At 46.3% G+C, this 21398-nt stretch overlaps 1 long non-coding RNA gene across 2 annotated transcripts; it reads right to left on the reverse strand.

Annotated features, from left to right (window-relative positions):
- Window positions 1-7118: 7118 nt before the first annotated feature.
- On the reverse strand, window positions 7119-9314 carry LOC309330492. 2 transcript variants are annotated; one of them, XR_014151435.1, is made up of 3 exons: window positions 9174-9314; window positions 8761-8980; window positions 7119-7679 (listed from the first exon to the last, which is right to left on the reverse strand). It is a non-coding gene; the product is annotated as an uncharacterized lncRNA (long non-coding RNA). The 2 variants fall into 2 exon arrangements; XR_014151436.1 differs by having other exon boundaries at window positions 8743-8980.
- Between the last annotated feature and the right edge of the window lie 12084 nt (window positions 9315-21398).

Here is a 21398-nt window from a genome sequence, read left to right on the forward strand (position 1 = left end):
TGCATTTGGGGTGAAAAGAGGGCTAACGTTATCCTCGTAAATAAAGAGCAAATCCAGAGCTTTCTGAATTAAAGGCTAAGCAGCGGCTCCTCTAATCACTCTCAACAGGGCTGAGGAGGATCTGCCCTCATTTAGAGAGAGATTTTTCACATTAACTTACTGCAAAAAACCCACTTTGGACTAATCTGTCTTTGCCCGGGGAATCTCTGGGCATATGGCTTTGACAGGCACAATCCTGAGTAAGAGTGAGTGGGGTGTTTTTTTGGGTTTTATTTTTTTGCAAGGGGGGGGGACGTTCTTAATCTAGCACTTGCCAGTTGATACAACCTTTCTGCTCTTTTAAGTAGCCCAGGAATAACTTTATAATCACTCCAAACAGCCCAGGTTCCTTGACCATACCGGTTCCAAAAAGAAGTTCAGTTGCTGTCTGCAGGCTTGGTAACCTTGCTTCAGGGTGAAGACTGCTTTAAGACAGAGAATTGCAGTATCATCTGTCCTGAATACGCAGGTGGCGCTGTGGGTTAAACCACAGAGCCTAGGGCTTGCCGATCAGAATGTCGGCGGTTCGAATCCCCGTGGCGGGGTGAGCTCCCATTGCTCGGTCCCTGCTCCTGCCAACCTAGCAGTTCGAAAGTACACCATTGCAAGTAGATAAATAGGTACCACTCCAGCAGGAAAGTAAATGGTGTTTCCGTGCGCTGCTCTGGTTCGCCAGAAGCGGCTTAGTCATGCTGGCCACATGACCCAGAAGCTGTACGCCAGCTCCCTCGGCCAGTAAAGCGAGATGAGAGACGCAACCCCAGAGTTGTCCGCAACTGGACCTAGCAGTCAGGGGTCCCTTTACCTTTACCTGCCCTGAATACCAGTTACTGGGAATCGCACATGGGGCGACGGTGCTGTTGTGCTCAGACTCTGCTTGCAAGTTTCCCATTGGGGTATCTGGCCAATGGCTCATCTAGTTCAGTATCCTGTTCTCGCTTATTATGCAAAGCCCACAAGCAGGACCCCAGTGCAACAGCACTCCCCGCTCCTGTGGTTTCCAGCAACTAGTATTCAGAATCATTACTGCCTCCAAATATGAAGGCAGGAAAGAGTCATCAATGTTAGGAGCCATCAAATGCCTTCTCCTCCGTGAATTTTTCTAATCCTCTTTTAAAGCCATCCAAATTGGTGGCCATCTCATGTGGGAGTGAGTTCCATTGTTGAACTACAAGCTGCATGAAGAAGTCACCCTCATAGCTGTCAACGTTTCCCTTTTTTAAAGGGAAATTCCCTTATTCCGAATAGGATTCCTCTCAAGAAAAGGGAAAAGTTGACAGCTATGGTCACACCTAGATAACTTTAATATGGAAAATTTGTGAAGAAGGAATTCCTGAACGAATATAGCCCATGGGAACTGGGTGCTGAGCCATGAGTCTGATCCAGCAAGAAGTCCTCAAGGAAATTCATCAGTGTTAAAGCACTTCTAATATATGCACATTTTTGCATACCATCTTGCCATTTTCGCAAACATTACCCCCTAATAGGATGCTATGCTGCTTTCACTAATATATGCAATCTTCCCTTTAATGCACACATTCACACATATTATTTGGTTGGAGAGCTGCAATGAAAACGCCCCCAGAGAAGTCTGGATTTTGAAGGAAGGCTGTGTTTTGTTTCACATATCACATCTGGGAAGTGGGAATCAGGTAGTTTTCATTAACATGAGAACTGAGCCAAATGTCCACCCCATTCCTACACAAGGCTCACCTTGCCCTTCAGATCCTGTCCCTTCAAAAACTCTCGGCACCAATGACACCTACAACCCTATCATATTGCATAAGTTTGCAGTAAGAATGGAAGCTCCACCAGTCAAAATGTGATCTTGTAAGCCATTTGAATCCCTATAGCTGTCTGTTCATACTGGGTCTGTGCATCTTTCTATATGTTTCTCTTCTACCAGGCATTCAGCTTATTAACAACCCTATGGTAGTGCTTTTTTCCCTTTAAAAATGTTTAGGGGTACTCTCATTTTGACTCAAGAAAACCACCATTTTATAGTTCAAATCAGGAAAAATAAATACAGTAAATGGACAAAAGTACAAAGATTCACAAAATGTTTAGGGTATGCGTCTCCCTGCGTCCCCCCAGAAAAAAGCACTGTCCTGTGATCTTTTAAATGTGTTTGTGGGAGGGGGTTATTGTTTAGTTTTAGTTTTAGTATGTATTTGGTGTTTTTGTGTTGTATTTTTATGCTGTGAACTGCTCTAAGATCTTTAGATGAAGATCTAAAATACAAATTTTGGTAATAAACAACAACAACAACAACAACAACAACAACAACAACAACAACAACAACATGCAATTGAACTTCCTTTCACCCTTTCACCAATCCAGCTCAATATTGCCTACTCTGACTGGCAGGGTCCCTCCAGAGTTTCAGGTGAGGAGTTTTTACCAGCCATTGAGGAGAGGATTGCACCTGGGCCCTTCTGCATGCAAAGCGGGTGTTCCATCACTGACCCAAAGCTCTTCCCTTACAGTTAGGTAAAAGGTCAAGGACCCCTGGACAGTTAAGTCCAGTCAAAGGCGACTATGAGGTTGCAGCGCTCATTTCACTTTCAGGCTGAGGGAGCTGGTGTTTGTCCACAGACAGCATTCCGGGTCATGTGACCAGCATGACTAAACCGCTTCTGGCACAACGGGACACTGTGACGGAAACCAGAGCGCATGGAAACACCATTTACCTTCCCACTGCAGTGGTACCTATTTATCTACTTGCACTGGTGTGCTTTTGAACTGCTAGGTTGGCAGGAGCTGGGACAAAGCAACGGGAGCTCACTCCATCATGGGGATTTGAACCGCCAACCTTCTGATCGGGAAGCCCAAGAGGCTCAGTGGTTTAGACCACAGTGCCACCTGCATCCCCTTACAGATTAAACAGGATTCCAATCCTCATGGTTCTGAATGAAGGGCTGGTTTCATGGGAAGCTGCCTTATACTGAGCCAGACCATTGGTATGAAGTCAACATATATGCACACTTCAGGGATCCTCCAGGCAACAGCTCGTGGCCTGAGTCCAAACCAGCATCATCTCCCACTTTGAGGAATCTGTCATCTTCCATCCCAGTAGCCTGCCTTAATGGTGCCTTTCATGATTCTTTAATGGCGGTGAGGGATCCTGCTGCTTCAGCAGTCTGCTGTCAGAGTGGGTGCTAGTAAACCACAATGCTGCAGGAGGAGGCTGAGCAGACAAGCAGGGGCTCTCTGCAGCCCCCTCGCTCCGCTCCAGTCGATTTGATTAAAGACGTAAATCAAAAGGTGGAGGCAGGAATCAATAGCCCTGACAAATGGAGACTCTTCTGGAGACGCTACACCTGGCCCAAGTCTGATTCATCAACATGCACTGAGTAAGTAACTCTTGTTGCAGGAGGGGAATTGTGGAGGGGGTGGGGGAGCCATAGGTAGCAGTACTGGCCCATCAATAAGAAAAAATCCAAAAGTCACAGCGTGATTTAAGAAGGGTCAAATCGGTCTGTTATGAGTTATTTTCACTTTTATAATTGTCGTCGTCATCATCATCATCATCATCATCATCATCATCACAAAATGGGTATGTACTGGGGGCTGAATCCCTGCTTTCTCTGCTCACCAACCCCCTTTTATAATTGTCGTCATCATCATCATCATCATCATCATCATCATCATCATCATCACAAAATAGGTATGTACTGGGGGCTGAATCCCTGCTTTCTCTGCTCACCAACCCCCTGGCCACCCCTGCTGCATTAATTCCCAAAAGCTTCCTCTTCTCACTCCATGCAAAGACTTAGTTCACTTTTCTTGGCCTCTTGAATTTTTCTTCATGCAAATGCAGGGTTGCGATGCCGCACTACAAATCTTCCAATGGGAGCTACGTGATGACAGCCTTGCATTTTTATGTATATAGGAGGAAATACTTCGCCGGATGGTACTTCAATGTGAATTTTTGCCTTAATATTGAACATGTAAATGGATAGAAACTGCATCAGCTGTGATCCAACCTGGCAGGCAGGTGCACCATCAGCACTGAGATCAGCACCAGTCAGCTTAGAAACACCATTTTTAATTTCCTATATGCTTTGTGGGCGTGGGAATCTTTTTATCCTGAGGGTCACCTTCCCACTTGGGCCACCTTCCAGCTTCCCATTGGTTCATCTGGTTGGCCACTGTGAGAACAGAATGCTGGACTAGATGGGCCTCTGGCCTGATCCAGCAGCCATGCTCTTCTCAAAATAGAGGTTAGGTGAAAACACGTCCCTTGGATGAAGTCTGACTCAAGGAAACACCCAGCTGGGTTAAAAAACTAGTTATCAGGGCTCTCCCTGGAGGACTATCCCCTTGACATTTATCTGACAAGCTTCCTGTTTGTACTTTCTTAGGGCTTCACTAGACAGGATGCTAAATGTATCCTTAGAAACACCAGCCAGTTTTAAAAATTATTTAATAGCAGGTGCTGAGGCTGATTTTCAGTGTGTGTGTGGAGATAAAGATTAACTCTTCCTTCCCCAGTCACTTACCTAACAAAAAAATGTTCTGTCCTCACTACTATTATAGGTAGAGGGACCAGTGGCCTGATTCTGTATGAGGCAGCCACCTACTTTTGAGCCTGTTAGACTGGGTGTGGGCAGAAAAAGTGATGTGTAATGTCATGTCCTACATCGGTATCTATATAAAGCACCTGTCTTGATATTAGAAAATAAATTATGGCTGTACTTTTCCCCCTTTCCTATGCTGACAATGCAGGGTCTTTTCCTGTCTAGGTAGGTAGGTAGGCAGTGGTGGCGCTGTGGTCTAAACCACTGAGCCTCTTGGGCTTCCCGATCAGAAGGTGGGTGGTTCAAATCCCTGTGACAGGGTGAGCTCCCATTGCTCTGTCCCTGCTCCTGCCAACCTAGCAGTTGGAATGACCACTCCCCACTTAAAAAACGGGGGGCGCCCTTTGCGTGGACGCGCGCAGCCCTGGATCTGGAGTGGCCCCATCAACATAGGCTTTGCCTTCCCCCAGGTGGGATACCTGGAGGTCCCCGCCTACCCCAGTGAGTTGTCCAATCCCACCTGGGGGAAGTGTTGCCAGGGAAACCAGGCCAGGTAGGGGGAGGGATTACCTGCCCACACAATAGAGGGTGGATCTTAATTGGTAATCCTCACTTGCCTCCAGAGCTTCTCCCACCCTACCCACCCGCAGTTAATGTCTTCTTTTGCAGGTTAACTTTTCTTCATAGGTTTTGCAGGTTAACCTGTCTCCACAGGTATGCGGGCGCTGCTACGATAAGGTCGCTGTTAAAGGGCCGGAAAGGAATTTCCCTGCATTGGCAGGTTTCGCTTTTCCCGTAGCAAAACGTCACAACTTTGGCGGTATCAGGCCTTGGGCAGAATCCTTTAGTCCATCTTCCTCTTTGCGGCGGCGATACCAGGGTTCCCCGTTAAAGGGGTTTTTGAAGGGAGGCTTTGGCCGTACGCCGAAAGGTCGTCATTGCTCTCCCCTGCGGCGGCGTAACGGGGGCGGCTATCTCTGCTTGAACATATGTTCTCCAGAGCCGGCCCATCCCCCCCCCCACACTGGATAACCCTGATGCTCCCTAGGTCCCCGGCTGGGGACTAGGGAGGGAGAACGCCCAATGCCTGAGCCAAGGTCTACCCACATTTGAAATTTAATAAAGTTGTGGCCAATTTAATCCCATAGCACGTTGTCTAGAGTCGTTATTCCACATGACGGGGGGGACCACTCGGGATCTGGGGACTCCGCCTGTCCACGCAAAGCACACCAGTGCAAGTAGACGAATAGGTACCACTGCGGCCGGAAGGTAAACAACATTTCTGTGCGCTCTGGTTTCCATCACGGTGTCCCATTGCACCAGAAGCAGTTTAGTCATGCTGGCCACATGACTTGGAAAACTGTGGACAAACGCCGGCTCCCTCAGCCTGAAAGTGAGATGAGCGCTGCAACTCCATAGTCACCTTTGACTGGACTTAACCATCCAGGGGTCCTATACCTTACGTTTTTTTACCTTACCTTTGTCTGTCTGCTACATTTGAGATTCTCAGTTCCTGCAGTGGACTTCAGAAACCCAGAGAGGAAATAAGAGGTACTATGGTCAAGAGTCTGAAAGCCAAGCCTTATGAGTTGAGGGATTTGGGCATGTTCATTCTGAAGAAGAGGAGAATGAGACGTGATATGAGAGCTGTCTTCAAATATCTGAACCGCAAACTCCCCCCCCCTTGCTTCTCCAGTGGGTAGGACCTGAATCAATGGATTCAAATGACAAGAAAGGAGATTCAAATGAAACATTAGGAAGAACCAGGGCTTTTTCTGACTGGAACTCACCAGAACTCAGTTCTGGCCCCTCTCAGGTGGGCACCATTGTAAGATAACAAGGGAGGTGTTCGTGATGAGTTCCGGCACCTCTTTCTAGAAAAGTAACACTGGGAAGAACCTTCTGATGGTAAAAGCTATTCAACAGCAGAACAAATCTCCACCAGAAGGTTGTGGACTCTCCTTCATTTGAGGCTTTTAAACAGAAGTCGGATGGCCATCTGTCAGGGATTATTTAGCTGTGGTTCCTGTATTGCAAGGAGTTGGAGTAGATGCCCTTTGAAAGGATCCCTTCCAACTCTACAATTCTATAATTCTATGATCCAGCCCTAGGTTTGGATACAGGCACCCACAGCCTCCCCCTGAAAGTCACCTGGAGCTTAAAAAGCAAAGATTGTTATGCAACATCCCCCCTCCAAAAAACAAACCCAAGAAGATGAGACTGTAGTAGAGGGAGAATGTTTTTGCACCTGGAAACCAGGTACACATCCTGAATCCAGCCATGATTTGTTACCCTCCGGTTCCTCTTTTGGAAGAAATCTGGCCCTTAAATCTTCTTAAGGAAGCCACCCATCAGTCCCAAGCAGGTGTTCTATGGAGACAACTCCATTCTTTGGGAAAGATTATGGTGACAAATGGGAGGTGTGTGGGTGCCATGCATCTAAAGAAGCACCCACTGGGAAGGGTGGGAGGGCTGGCATTAAAACTTTTGCGCCACTGAACCAAATAAGGAATGAAGCCACCCAGGGACCCGGTTTGCTTGAGATTGTTTAGCCAACCATGTCATGCAGATCATGAAAAGTGCTTTAATCTGCAATGTTACAGGGCCTCCCGAGGGGATTAGCTGCCGTCCCAATATGTTAATATAGCAAAAATGGATGATCCAATTAAGCTCTGCAAAGTCGCGTTGGAAGCAAAGGCCCATATGCTGCTTTTTATCCCTCTCAGTGTGCAAGGATGCAGCATAAAATCCTGGCAGCCTGTGACATCTGATGAGCCGTTTTGGCCTTCTGCAAGACGGTGTGTGTGTGTCTTGTGGGACTCTCTTCAATCTCAGAAAGCCTGAGCTGAAAGGACTTTCCTGAATTCATCATGCCATTCACAGGTGGCAAATGGTTTCAGTGGTTTGCAGGATGGACACAATGTCTGTTCACAGACAAGCAGGTAGAGATGGTTCACTTCAACAAGGAGAGAAGGTTCACTCCAGCAGGTGGAGGAGGTTCACTCTAAGCCAGGAGAGATGGTTCACTCTAGCTAGGGGAGGTGATTCACTCTAGCCAGGAGAGATGGTTCACTTCACCCAGTTGGGATGGCTCACTCCAGCCAGTAAAGGTGGTTCATTCTAGAAAGTAAAGTTAGCTTGCTTCAGGAAGTTGCCTTATCCAGAGTCCGGCCATTGGTTAATCCAGCTCAGTACTGGCTGGCAGTGGTTCTCCAGGGTTTCAGGCAGGATTCTTTTCTTTGTCCAGTTTGGCCATACCAGGGACCTTTTGCATCCAAAGCTGCTGCTCCACCATTGAGCACCACCGGACTGCAAATCCCTTGACCCTTGACCATTGGCCATGCTGGCTTGGACTGATGGGAGTTGATGTCCCACAACATCTGGAGAACCACAGACTAGGGGAGGCTGCTCCAGATACCATAATATGGGCTTTATCAGAGATGTTATGGACACATGATTCTGCCTGGGGCTGCTGCACTGCAACACAGAATTGCATAGTTTCCGGCAATGCACAGAGGAGTGTTTTTTCTCTCTCTCTTTTTCAGAGTAAGATCATGCCAGCAGGCCTTATTAAAGAAAAGCATGCTGATGAAAGGAGAAAGCCAGAAAGTGTTCCAGGGAGAGTCCTTTGGCCTCCTGCCCCATCCTCTCCCAGTTACTGGAGCACTGGGGCTCACAGTAAATGGCTGTTGCTCATAATTTGCTGAGCTCATTGCAAGCAGAAGCAGAGGGAGGCCAACTCCTTGCCTGGCAGGACCATTTCAATACAGACACATAAAAGAGATTTGACTTCCCCGCTGCCTTGGTAGGATGTAAGCCCAACTAGCTTTTCTTCTATCAACCACTGATGGGGAAAGGGAGGACTCCCAAGCAAGCTGAAGGAGCTGATCAACAGATTTAGAGAAGAGGCTCTGTCACCTTGCCCTTTACATTGCTAGGCCTGGCCCAGTGTTTCCCAAACTTGGGTTTCCAGCTGTTTTGGGACTACAACTTTCATCATCCCTAGCTAGCAAGGCCATTGGTCAGGGATGATGGGAATTGGAAAACAGCTGGAGGCCAAGTTTGGGAAGCAATGGCTTGCCTATGAGAACCACTTTGGAAAAAGGCAGGGAGGGAAATTTCAAGTCTGTTGGCTAGATGTGGCCCATCAGGCTTTTCTACCTGGCCCTTGAGACCGCCTCACCTGCTCTGCGGGCCATACCTCTCATCTGTGTTGATCCAGACTCTCAATTGCTTTTGCCTGGCTGAAACGTGCCCTTGAATTGTGATAATGCCTCTTGCTTGCTGGATGGAGATAAGCTTAGACACTGCAAGCTCCTCCTCCTAGGGAGGTGGAGCAACTGGAAGGCAAGGCCCTGCCAACCTTTATATGGCTTAAGAGGGGATGACAACATCTTCCCAATCTCAGATAGCAGGTTTCCCTAGAAGAAGAAGAAGAGTTTGGATTTGATATCCCGCTTTATCACTACCCGAAGGAGTCTCAAAGCGGCTAACATTCTCCTTTCCCTTCCTCCCCCACAACAAACACTCTGTGAGGTGAGTGGGGCTGAGAGACTTCAAAGAAGGTCACCCAGCAGCTGCATGTGGAGGAGCGGAGACATGAACCCGGTTCACCTGATTATGAGTCTATCGCTTTTAACCACCACGCCAGACTAGGAGCTGTCCAGGGTCCTGATTCCCCCCTGGCCCAGAAGAAGCTCTTGTATTCATCACCAAGTCAAGCCCCAGTAGAAAGAGGATTGGTAGCAGGGAAAGAATGCAGACCAACGGCTGGTAGACAATGGAGACTCATCGCAACATTCTAGGAATGAGTCTGAGGAAGCCCATTGGTTCCCTTACTGTTCGCTACTATGATGGGCTGTGTTTCCACACTGATGCTGGCAAGGTTGCCAGCAGGAGTGGGAATCAAGCTCAGGACACCAGCCTTCTGGTCGCTGCGGAGTATCACTGAGTTGTAGGTCTGATCTATGGAAGTGTTGAAAGGTCACTGCTTGAACTGAATATGGAACTCACTTCCATAGAAGGAAGTGATGGCCACTCACCTGTAGGGCAGTTAAAGAGGACTGGAGAAATTCATGGAGGATAGCAATGGCTACTAGTCATGATGGCTGTGCTCCGACTCCACAGTTCAAGGCAATGATGCTTCTGAATGGAAGCGGCAGGAGGAGCGAGCGCTTGTGTGCTCATGGTCCTGCTTGAAGGTTCCCATGTGGGTATCTGGACAGTCACTGTGAGAAAAGTATGGGGCATTGACCTGATCCAGAAGGCTCATATGTTCTTCTATGTGCATAGAATTGTTATTGTTAATGTATAAGACAAATAATAAATGTTGGAAATGTAAAGAAAAAGAAGGAACATTTTACCATATGTGGTGGGAATGTAAGAAAGTAAAAAAACTTCTGGGAAATGATATATAATGAGATGAAAAAGATGTTGAAATATACATTTTTTTTAAAAAAACAGAAGCATTTTTACTTGGTATTATAGGTGAGGATATTAATAGGCAAGATGTTAAATTGTTTTTATATGCAACAACAGCAGCAAGAGTATCGTTAGCCCAGAAATGGAAGCAAGAAGAAATTCCAACGAAAGAAGAATGGCTGACAAAATTAATGGATTATGCAGAATTAGATAAAATGACAGGAAGGATTTGAAACCTGTGGGACCAGAGATTTACAGAAGATTGGAAGAAATATACAAACTATTTGAAGAGCAACTGTAATCAACAAATTACGCTAGTAGGCCTACAAGCAGTTTTGTAAGGAGAAATGTATGAAGCATTGCAAAGTAGAGAAAGAATAGTGATAGTAGTTATGAGTTAAATGTAATTGTGGAAGTAAGAAATGTATACTTAGTGAATAGATTGGAAAATTTTCAGATGTGATTGATGGAAGTCAAAAAATTGTATAAGATGTTAAAGTACGTTTAATTATTGTTGAAAATGATATGTTGAAAATTAATAAAAATTAAATATATAAAAAAGAATTGTTGTTGTTGTTGTTTATGGAGGAGCAGTCAGTCAGACTCCACACTGGACCAGCTACTAGTTATGATGGCTATGTTCTGTTTCCATGGTCGGAGGCAGTAATGCTTCTGTATAGCAGTTGTTGGAAACTGCAGGAGGGGAGAGCCCTCTTGTGCCTGCCTCCTGCTTGTGGGCTTCCCGTTGGGGCATCTGTTGAGAACAGGATGCCATGCACCATTGGCCTGATCCAGCAGGCTCTTCTAATGTTCTTTTTTTATAAAATAAATAAATAAATAAATAAATTTAACGTAATTGTTACAAAATTTAACCAAAATATTGCAAATACATACATATATATTTCAAATAAGCACATATATGTGAAAAAAGGAACAAAAGAGAAAAAAAGAAGAGGATACTTTTGGGGGAGGTTCCCCCTTCTCCTTCCACCTCTTCTCAAGCTGTGCCTTCCACCTTTTAAAGACCCGACCACCTTGTTAGCGTAATTATCCTCATCGAGTTATCTGCAACTGGCAGTGGAAGATTCAGTTGGGTCGGTTAGCAGCTAAGAGAGAGTGAACGGACAGCACTCTCAAATCAATTAGCAGCCAGCAAGGATCAAATTGAAAGGTAATATTATTTTCATCTCCTGTCTGGGAGACAGGCTGGAGCGAGGAAGCTCAGGGCTGAACATCATACCCAATTGCTTCTAGTTTGGGAGCTGGAATCCTTGTCATTAATCTCTTCTTCTTCTCTGGCTGCAGTGAATCAGTGTAGAATCTCAAGAGAGATGGGTCTGAACATGTGGATGCTGTGAAAAGGGATATGGCTCCAAACCCTGCCCCTTGCTCCATCTATTGCTACACCTCATTTCCCCTTCAGACATGCTCTCCTGCTCTCACTTCAATTGTTTCACTGTGGCTGGGGGCAGGTGCCATTCCCAGCAGCTGCCTGGTTGGTGTTGACCCATGGCAGGGCCTTTTCAGTGGTAGCTCCCATTTATAGAATGCCCTCCATAGTGATGTGTGTGTCCCTCTCCTTCATTATTGACATTCAGGGAGCTTTTGAAAACATTCCTGTTTAACCAGGCAGTTGGTGGCTAAAAAAATGACACTGTTCCTAGAAACCCTGAGAACACCAGCAGAGAAAATGTTTCTAAACTGTTTTCAGAATGTTTTAAAACTGCTTTTGCTTGTTGGTGTTTTTTAAAACGTTTAATCATTGCTGTGACTGCCACCTTGGGCTCCTTTGGGAGAAAGGGTGGGATATGAAGCAAATAAACAAAAACAAAAAGAATAAATTTGCGAGGGAGAGAAAGTTGACGAGAAGGAAAAGGCAGAGGCGGTACGTTATCGTTATAGCAACGTAAGATAAATCGTGTCTGCCTGGCGAAGCAGAGGTGGAAGGGCACCATCTTCTCTAGAAAGGAGACCCCTCCTTCAATGGGGTCATAAATCACTGCTTGCTCTCAGATTATGCTGATGGGGCAAGGAGAAGTTTCCAGGTAGATGGGAGCTGTGCCCTCTGAGTCAAGGAGAAAGAAGGGTCAACTGCCAGGGCCGTCAAAACTCCTCCACAGGTCCATTATGGGCTGCTGTTCACCATCAGTGTGCCTAGGAATGGCTCTCCAGCAGCTGTGGACCCCATCAGGAAAAGCCCCCTTTGGCTTGCTGTTTTTCAGAATCTCGCAAGATGGCTCTCTGAGCTATCATTGCAGAACCAGGGACTGAGATGTGTTCCCTGCGCCGAGGAAGCCGCCCGGATAATGAAGATGTAGACACATTTCCAGTGCACAGCCCCAGCTAAGTGCAGGCAAATAATCGCTCTAATTACTCTAATTACTTAAGAGATAGCTCTGTTTTCCCAAGGAAACGTTTTAACATGGCGGCTCAGCAAAATAAACGTGTGTGGCTGGCTCCAACCTCCGAGCTACAGGGCAGCTGGCAAATGCGTCCCTCAGCTGGATGCAAATGTCCAGACTGACCAGGTGTGTTTGCCACTTCAGGGAGGAAATGTCAGTCATGACAGTGGATGTCAGAGAATCTGGACTTAAACAGAAACAGAAATTGCCAATGCTTGATTCATTCCATGTCCAGAACTGAAATCAATCCAGTGTATACTTTTTGTTGTTGCTGTCATCCTGCAAAAGATACGTGAATGTTTATGTCTGCATTTATTTTGCCTTGAAGTGAATGTGGTTGGAAGGAAGTCATGATGATGTCACTTACATAAGCGACTTAATTTCACCACAACAGAGAGTGAGTCAAATGACGTAGTTTTGGTGGAAGACGAACCGCAGCAGAATGGAAACGCTGCTGCTTGTGAAGACTACACAGTGGAACAGAAAACAATGTGTTCTTACATCCCTAGTTAAGCTTAAGGGTGCAGAAGATTAGGAAGGAAACAAACCTGACCCGTTGAGTAGGGAATTCTCCTGTGTAAAGCCTCCTCAAAACGAATGGGTATGCTGAAAGAGCTGAAATGGGGATGTTCATGTTCTTGTGGGAATGTTGTAGATACTAGGAGAGGATATATTGATTTAATAGTATCCTTCCTAACTCACCCTTGTGAGTCAGCAGCAGAGTACATCCCCAGTGTGCCAGTGTGGTGTAGTGGTTAAGAGAGGGAAAATTCGTAATCTGGGGAACTGGGTTCGCGTCTCCGCTCCTCCACACGCAGCTGCTGGGTGACCTTGGGCTAGTCACACTTCTCTGAAGTCTCTCAGCCCCACTCACCTCACAGAGTGTTTGTTGTGGGGGAGGAAGGGAAAGGAGAATGTTAGCCGCTTTGAGACTACTTTGGGTAGTAGTGATAAAGCGGGATATCAAATCCAAACTCCTAAACTCCTCCTCCCCAATATATAGCAGGAAGCTAGTTGGTAGATTTGTTTGAATCTCTTTACTTAAGCAATCCAATCTGGCTTTGTTCAGACTGGGTTTTGTTCCTGGCAAGTCCCATTTTTATCTCTCCTAAAAATAATAAAGACACATGAAGCTTCTTTTAAAAGTAACAAGAAGTTTACTCACATTCAGTTCACAGTTGGATCCCTGAAAGCAGGCTTTAGCTTGCAGTTACAGATACAGTGTGGCTTACATCTTTGTAAGGATGGGCCTATGGGCCAGCAGTGCAGTCCAAGAGAAGAAAAGGCATCAAAAGAGGAAGATGGCTGCATGACCAGCCCCTTTTATGGGGTCTCCCAGGATCATGCCCACCTACCTGATCACATGCAGGGGGAGGAAGCTCCAGACCAGGTGTGACAGGAAGTCCTCCCCGCTGTGGAGTTACACCCCCCTGCGTGTCCACTCTGGGCAAACAGGAAGTGTTGTACTTGACTTATGTTACATCCCACAGTTCTGAGCCAGTATACTCATTAGGGCAAATGGGGCACTGCCCCACCAATCTCATTCTGCCCTCAACCAGCCATCTCTTGACTGTCTTCTTACTTACAAGCAGTCCAGGGAGTGGCCCATCCTATCAGCTTCCTCCTCCTTAGTCTCTTAGTGTTGCCCTTGTAGAACTCATCCAGGAGGAGGATAGGGATGAAGCTAGTTGCCTGTTGCCTGTCTTTGACTCTGGAGGCACATACTATTGAGCTCCCTGACTTCACCCAAACAGTCCCAATGGGCATCATGCAGCACGGAATATAACCCTAGTTCCCTAGTTACCCCAGGGGGTTGGTAAGACTGGAGAAGGAGAAAAGCCCCTTGCTTGCCCAGAAAAAAATGTGGAAAGATGCATGTGCGTCTCTGTGCAGAAATATTGGACCTTTGCCTGTCTGGAATGTAGACTATTGTACAAAGATATTGTCCATTGGTCTGCCTACTTTCGCATCTGTTCACACTCAGCACGAGTATGCGGCACCTGGAAATTTTGGGGGAAGGGAAAGAAAAAATAAGAACCCCAGGAAATGTTCTCTGAAGTTATTCAGGGCAGTGTTGGCTAGCCTAACCAAGGAAGGGCTGTGACTCAGTGCTAGAACATCTGCTTTGCATGCAGAAGGCCCAGGTCCAGTCTATGATGGCAATCTCTGATGGTGACTGAAAGTGGCTGCCGAGGCCATATAACACTGGTCCTGAAAGACCTACATTGGCTCCCAGTACGTTTCTGAGCACAATTCAAAGTGCTGGTGCTGACCCTTGAAGCCCTAAACAACCTTGGCCCAGTATACCTGAAGGAGTGTCTTCACCCCCATTGTTCAGCCAGGACACTGAGGTCCTCCTCTGAAGGTCTTTCGGTGGTTCCCCCACTGCAAGAAGTGAAGCTACAGGGAACCAGGCATAGGGTCGTCTCGGTAGTGGCACCTGCCCTGTGGAACGCCCTCTCACCAGATGTCAAGGAAATAAACAACTATTTGACTTTTAGAAGGCATCTGAAGCCAGCCCTGTTTAGGGAAGTTTTTAATGTTTGATGTTTTATCACATTATTATTATTATTATTATTATTATTATTATTATTATTATTCTGTTGGGGGCCACCCAGAATGGCTGGGGAAACCCAGCCAGATGGGTGGGGTGAAAATAATAAGTTCCTCCTCCTCCTCCTCCTCCTCCTCCTCCTCCTCCTCCTCTGCTTCTGCTTCTTATAGGTCTGAGAATGTCCCCCACCACTTCCAGTAAGCGTAGATAATACTGAACTCGCTAGCCCAATGAACTGACTCTATCTAAGGCAGCTTCTGACGGTCCTATGTTTGGGTAATGCTCATTCCCCTCCTGGCTTCATACCCAACCATCAATGCCAGTTCTCTGCCCCCTATATCTCCAGATCAATATGTGGGTCAGTAGTCAAGGCCTGTCCAAGAGAAGTGGTTGCATCTTTCCTCAAGCCACTGTCTAGGTCACTTGTGAGGACTAGGACTGTGCCTTGCCCCATGAGATTCCAGAGGTAATTGTCCGGCTGCTGCTGGCTGCAACAGCTGAAACAGATGTATCTCAATCCAACCCAAGACTTTTCTGAGGTTCCTGATGTGCCGTCATTCCTCCAAGCTGAGCTGAAACAGAAGCAAGTTGCCTGCACAGTGCAGGCACCTTCAAATTGAATTTCAACAGGGAGGTATCAAACGCTACAAGCAGGAAGAGAAAATCAATCGCATTAATGCAAAATGGAGGTTAATTGGCTAGACTCTAACCTTCCTGTGCAGCTTCTGGGGACGATGAGGACTCCCTGCTTGGGTAGGAGGCTGTGATATCACACTGTAGAGAGAATACCGTAACACTCTCAGGCCTGTCTCCCCAGCATCAGCAGAAGTTTTGTGAAAGGTGTGATGGGGAGGATTGTGGAAATCAAAACTGCAGGAATTACTTGGGAGAGGGCCCCGAACTCATGAGAGCCAGAGAGTCCTCTGAAAATGTCGTGAAATGCAGAGTACAGTATTTATATAGTACAGTGGTACCTCGGGTTAAGTACTTAATTTGTTCTGTAGGTCCGTTCTTAACCTGAAACTGTTCTTAACCTGAGGTACCACTTTAGCTAATGGGGCCTCCCGCTGCTGCTGCACAATTTCTGTTCTCATCCTGAAGCAAAGTTCTTAACCCGAGGTACTATTTCTGGGTTAGCAGAGTCTGTAACCTGAAGCGTATGTAACCCAAGGTACCACTGTAATTGTCACACAAAGCTCAAAGACTAATTTTCTCCAGTATAGTGGGATATTGCAGAAAAGGTTCAAAGCAATATTTTAACACGTTCTGAAATACTGTAGTTGTTTACCTTAGATTCAGCTTGAGTGGCGAATATTTTACTTTACTGGCAGTCTGTGGTCGTATGTGCTGGAACATTTTTGCACAGTTTGTGTGTGTGTGTGTGTGTGGCTTTTGTGTACATGAATAATCAAATTTGCACTTATGCTTATTTCATGTCACCTTCACTCTTGTGAAGAAAAGTTCACAATCCTTAATCCTGAAGCCAAACTTTATTTATTGCTCTAACAGTGGTCAGCTTACTTAAAGACTGGTTGCCCCTGCTTTTGGATTCTTTTAGAGCATGGCAGCTAAATGTATTCTGGAAAATACATTGTGTTTGATATTGGTGGTCGGGCACCCCTGTTCCACAGGCCTGATTAGGAGGTCCAGCTGTCTTGGTCCACACTGCCAGATGAATAACTCGCACTTGGGATAATGTTTCCTCCAAAATCTTTAATGCATAAATCTGCAGGGTGAACATGTGAGAATTAAAGGCACAGGGGGTGAATTACATGACTAAGCAAACTGAGACATTGATTCAACAAGTGACATGCTGCTTGTCTCTTCCTTTTGAAGAGTTGGGAGGGCAAAAGTCTTAGCAGAGCAAGTGATAAGTGTTTCAGGATCTGGCAGGCAAATGGGCACTACAGCAAATGAGTTGGGTCTTTGAGGTTTGCCTTTGCTGGCATTTCCATGTCTTTGGTATTGGAGTCAGTGCTGGCTCAGTATTGGACATACTCTCAAGTACCTCTCCAGAAGGATGAGACTCCTTACTGACAGTAGGAGAAGGTGGTGGCAGGCTCACTTCAGAAGGTGCCATGGTTAGAGTGTTGAACTAGAACAATGTCTCTGAAAAAAATTACACATCACTTGGGAAGGCAGGTGAATTGTTATGTACTAAGCTTGGATACTAGAACAATAGGCAAGTAGGATCCTAGAATGCAACAACTTGATTGGCTTGCAGGAAAAGACCAGTCAGGCTCCAGGAGGAAGTTAATCAGTTTATTAGGCTGGTAGGATCGTAGAATGCAACAACTGATTGGCCTGCAGGAAAAGACTAATCAGGCTCCAGGAGGGAAGCAGAATTAGCCAATCAGACGGGACTCATTGTGTAAATAATGTATATAAAAGCCTGAGGTTCGGGGGGGGGGGGGCGCAATTCAATCACTGTTTCACAAGCTGCAATAAAGAACATGAAATCACTACAGGACTCCGAGTATATTTCATGAACTAATGTCAGTGTACTGGAAGAAGCAAAGATCACCACTGTGGAAGCAATGATTCATCAACGTCAACTTCATTGGACTAGTCATGTTGTGTGGATGCCTGATTATTGCCTTCCAAAGCAACTACTCTATTCTGAACTTAAAAATGGAAAGCGTAATGCTGGTGGTCAACAAAAGAGGTTCAAAGACTCTCTCAAGGCAAATCTTAAAAATGCTAGTATAAATACTGACAACTGGGAAACACTGGCTTGCGAGCGCTCCAACTGGAGAACAGCCTTTACCAAAAGTGCCATGGGCTTTGAAAACGCTCAGACTTGGGATGAAAGGGAGAAACGTGCTAAGACGAAGGCACACTTGGCAACCCCTCACCGTGATCAACTCCCACCCGGAAACCAATGTCCCCACTGTGGAAGGACATATGGATCCAGAATTGGCCTCCACAGTCGCTTACAGACTCCCTGCTAAAACCGTGTTTATGGAAGACAATCTTACTCAGCTAGGAGTGATCACCAAGGAAGTTCAACTAGGACATGGGAGACCAGGGTTCAAGTTTGCATTGAACTATGGAGCTCACTAGGTGACCTTCAGGACCAGTTACTGCCTCTAAGCCTAACCTACTTTGCAGGTTTGCAAGCAACACCGGAAAAGCGAAATGCAAGGGCCCCACCCACCTGTTATAGTGACCGACTGTGAATGGGGCATCTCAAGATATGGCTAAGGTAAAGGTAAAGGGACCCCTGACCATTATGTCCAGTCATGACCGACTCTGGGGTTGCGGCGCTCATCTTGCTGTATTGGCCGAGGGAGCCAGCGTTTGTCCACAGACAGCTTCTGGGTCATGTGGCCAGCATTACTAAGCTGCTTCTGGCGAACCAGAGCAGCGCACGGAAACGCTGTTTACCTTCCCGCCTGGAGCGGTACCTATTTATCTACTTGCACTTTGACATGCTTTCGAACTGCTAGCTTGAACTGAAAAACGTCCCCCCCCCCCCGTGAACTCTCTTAAAAGAAAATGTCCATCCGTTCCTTTGACTCCTAACAAAAAACAGCTCTGCTACTCTTAAGACAACTCCGAGAGCACAGAATTGTGCTTCAACAAGGTCAGAGTTTGTTTTGTTTTGTAACATGGGAGGGATTGAAGTCATGGCAGCTGGCAATAGCTAGCTGATAAGTTGTTCCTTTCTCAGAGGATCTTGGGCTGATGTTGCACAGACTTCAGCACCCACCTCTGTCCAGGCACACCCTTATATAGAACCCAAAAGGGGGAGGAAGGAGGAGTCATGGGGTGAAAGAAGCAGCACTTCTCCCCCAGCAAATTCCATCCCCAACATGTGGACGGGCAGACACACATCTTGTATCAATGAAATACCTGTCCATACTGCACTTGGCTTCCTCCTCCTGAAGCCTGTTGAAAAACAAACGCTTCTCACTACCAACTTAATTATCCCCCATGAATATGGAGAGGTTCCTTCTGCCTGGGAAGCCTTGCAGATCAGCTTCTCATGAATAAATTATCTTTGCTTTGTGAGACTCAATGCACCCTCCTCACCCGTTGGAAGCATCCATAATTACCTTTGAAATACAATCATCTCTTGGATGGGAATGTTTGTGTTGCCACTCTGCTTTCATCTTCCTCCCCCTCTTCCAGAAACGCTAAGCCATTTCCCTTCTCAGGGTGGCTTTATAAAGTTCATCTGGTTAGGGGAGAATCGAAAGCACTCGTTGTTTTTTGATCCTGCCAAAACTATTCCTGAAAAACAGGAAGGGGGAAAGTCTTCGGCCAACCTATTTGGTGCTGCTAGCATAAAAGCTTGCTTGCTCATCTTCATTGCCCCCTCTTCCCGCCCCACCTGCCCAATAGACTTTATTGCATCCATTGGTGTAATCACCTCACCAAACCTGATGGATGCTATAGTGTAGTGATGGCATCTTATTCACTGTGTGATTTCTGACTGGCTGCAAATCACTATTCAATTCATCCAGGAGGTGTCTTTGCCCATGGAGACCTCTGGTCAAATCTGATTGGCTAGTCCCATGTGACATCATCCTTTTATGATGGGAGCCATAATTGGCTGAGACTGCTGATGACTGAATGAGCCATCAAGAGGTAAATGATGAAGTATCAATGAGGGAATGAGCCACTGAAGATCATGTTGTTGTTGTTCAGTCATGTCCAACTCTTCATGGACCAGAGCACGCCAGGCACTCCTGCCTCCCACAGTTTAGTCAAACTCATGCTGGTAGCTTCGAGGACACTGTCCAACCATCTCGTCCTCTGTCGTCCCCTTCTCCTTGTGCCCTCCATCTTTCCCAACATCAGGGTCTTTTCCAGGGAGTCTTCTCTTCTCATGAGGTGGCCAAAGTATTGGAACCTCAGCTTCACGACCTGTCCTTCCAATGAGCACTCAGGGCTCATTTCCTTCAGAATGGATAGGTTTGTTCTTCTTGCAGTCCATGGGACTCTCAAGAGTCTCCTCCAGCACCATAATTCAAAAGCATCAATTATTCAGTGATCAGCCTTCTTAATGGTCCAGCTCTCACTTCCATACATCACTATTGGGAAAACCATACAACTGAGGATCATACACCAGAGATAAAGCTTTCAGCAGGCGAGGTTGTTCTGTTACGGCAAAGGGAGCATCAACCTCCATCTGCCCTCAGCCAGCACTCACATGACTGTCTTCTTTCTTATAACCAGCCCAGAAGGCTGGCCCTGCCTGTCAGGTTCCTCCTCTTGAAAAGTATCAGGGTTGCCCTTGTAGAATTAATTGGCACTGCCTGTCATTGGCTCTGGCTCCACCTTCTGTTGGGTTCCTTGCTTACTGACCCATCCATTTCAATGCGCACCAGCCACCGCTGTCTAAAACTCCCCACCCTGGAGGATTTGGGTTTTGGATTGTAGCCTTAAGTTTCCATCCAGTGCTAGCCCATTGATAGGCTGCTGCAAACTTAAGTTCACTAATTCCAATGGGTCTACCTCGAGTAAGTTTAGCATTTGATGCAACTCTTATTCTCTTCACTTCCCACTACTGCTTTTCTGTTGAGTCATTTTATATCCTCTTTTTAATATTCGCCTTGTTTCTTGTATGTGTTTACGTGAGTTGCTTTGAGTATTGATTTTCCCCACTATAGAAAGTTGACCAATAAATCCATATTACCACAATATCACCCAATATTCCTGGAAGAAATAAGCTTCTTAGCAGAGTAGGTTCACACACTGAACATAACGTTTCAGTCATTGGCAGAGATGTAGTGGTCCAGAATCATGTGGAGGAAGGGGGAGTCGAAGACTCGTTAACATTTCTGCAGCGGAGTCCCTGTCTCCAGCATCTGAGGGTCACCCAATCAGCACGAAAGGGGAGCTTTTTAAGCTTCTGAGAAGTCATCCTCTCACCTTTCATGGTGCTTGGGGCCAATCAGCATGAAAGGAGGTGAGTCAGCAGCTGAGGATGGGCTCCTAGGGCCACTCTGAAGAAAGGCACATTAGAAGAACACCACAGAGGAGTTGTTCCTTATGCACCAAAGTTAAGCATTTAGGAGCATGCAGTTTCCAGAATATAGTGTACATGTCCTGTTATGTGCAATGGAACTTGATGAAAAAATGCAACTTCAAAGGATGACAATGGAGCACTCCAGATCATTTTCACGTGCACAAGAAATAGTAGTTTTGAAAGGCAGTGCATGGGGATCTGGGTTGTGTGGGATGTAATCCATTGGAGCAGTCAAATACAACATTCCTTGTTTTCCTAGAGTGGGCACAAGCAGGGGGATGTTACTCCAGTCAGTATAACTTCCTGTTCTACTGGTCTGGAGATTCCTCCCCCTGCATGTGACCAGGGAAATGGGTGTGACCCTGGCTGACTCCATAAAAGAGGTGAGTCACGCAGCCACTTCTCTCTCTTGATGCCATGCTGCTCTCCTGCAGCCATTTTGTTCTCTTGATGCTGCTCCCTTAAGGTATTTTGCTGTCTGCTGG

Source organism: Podarcis erhardii (assembly GCF_964252035.2).
Source record: "Podarcis erhardii genome assembly, chromosome: 15".
In the NCBI taxonomy this organism is placed as follows: domain Eukaryota; kingdom Metazoa; phylum Chordata; class Lepidosauria; order Squamata; family Lacertidae; genus Podarcis; species Podarcis erhardii.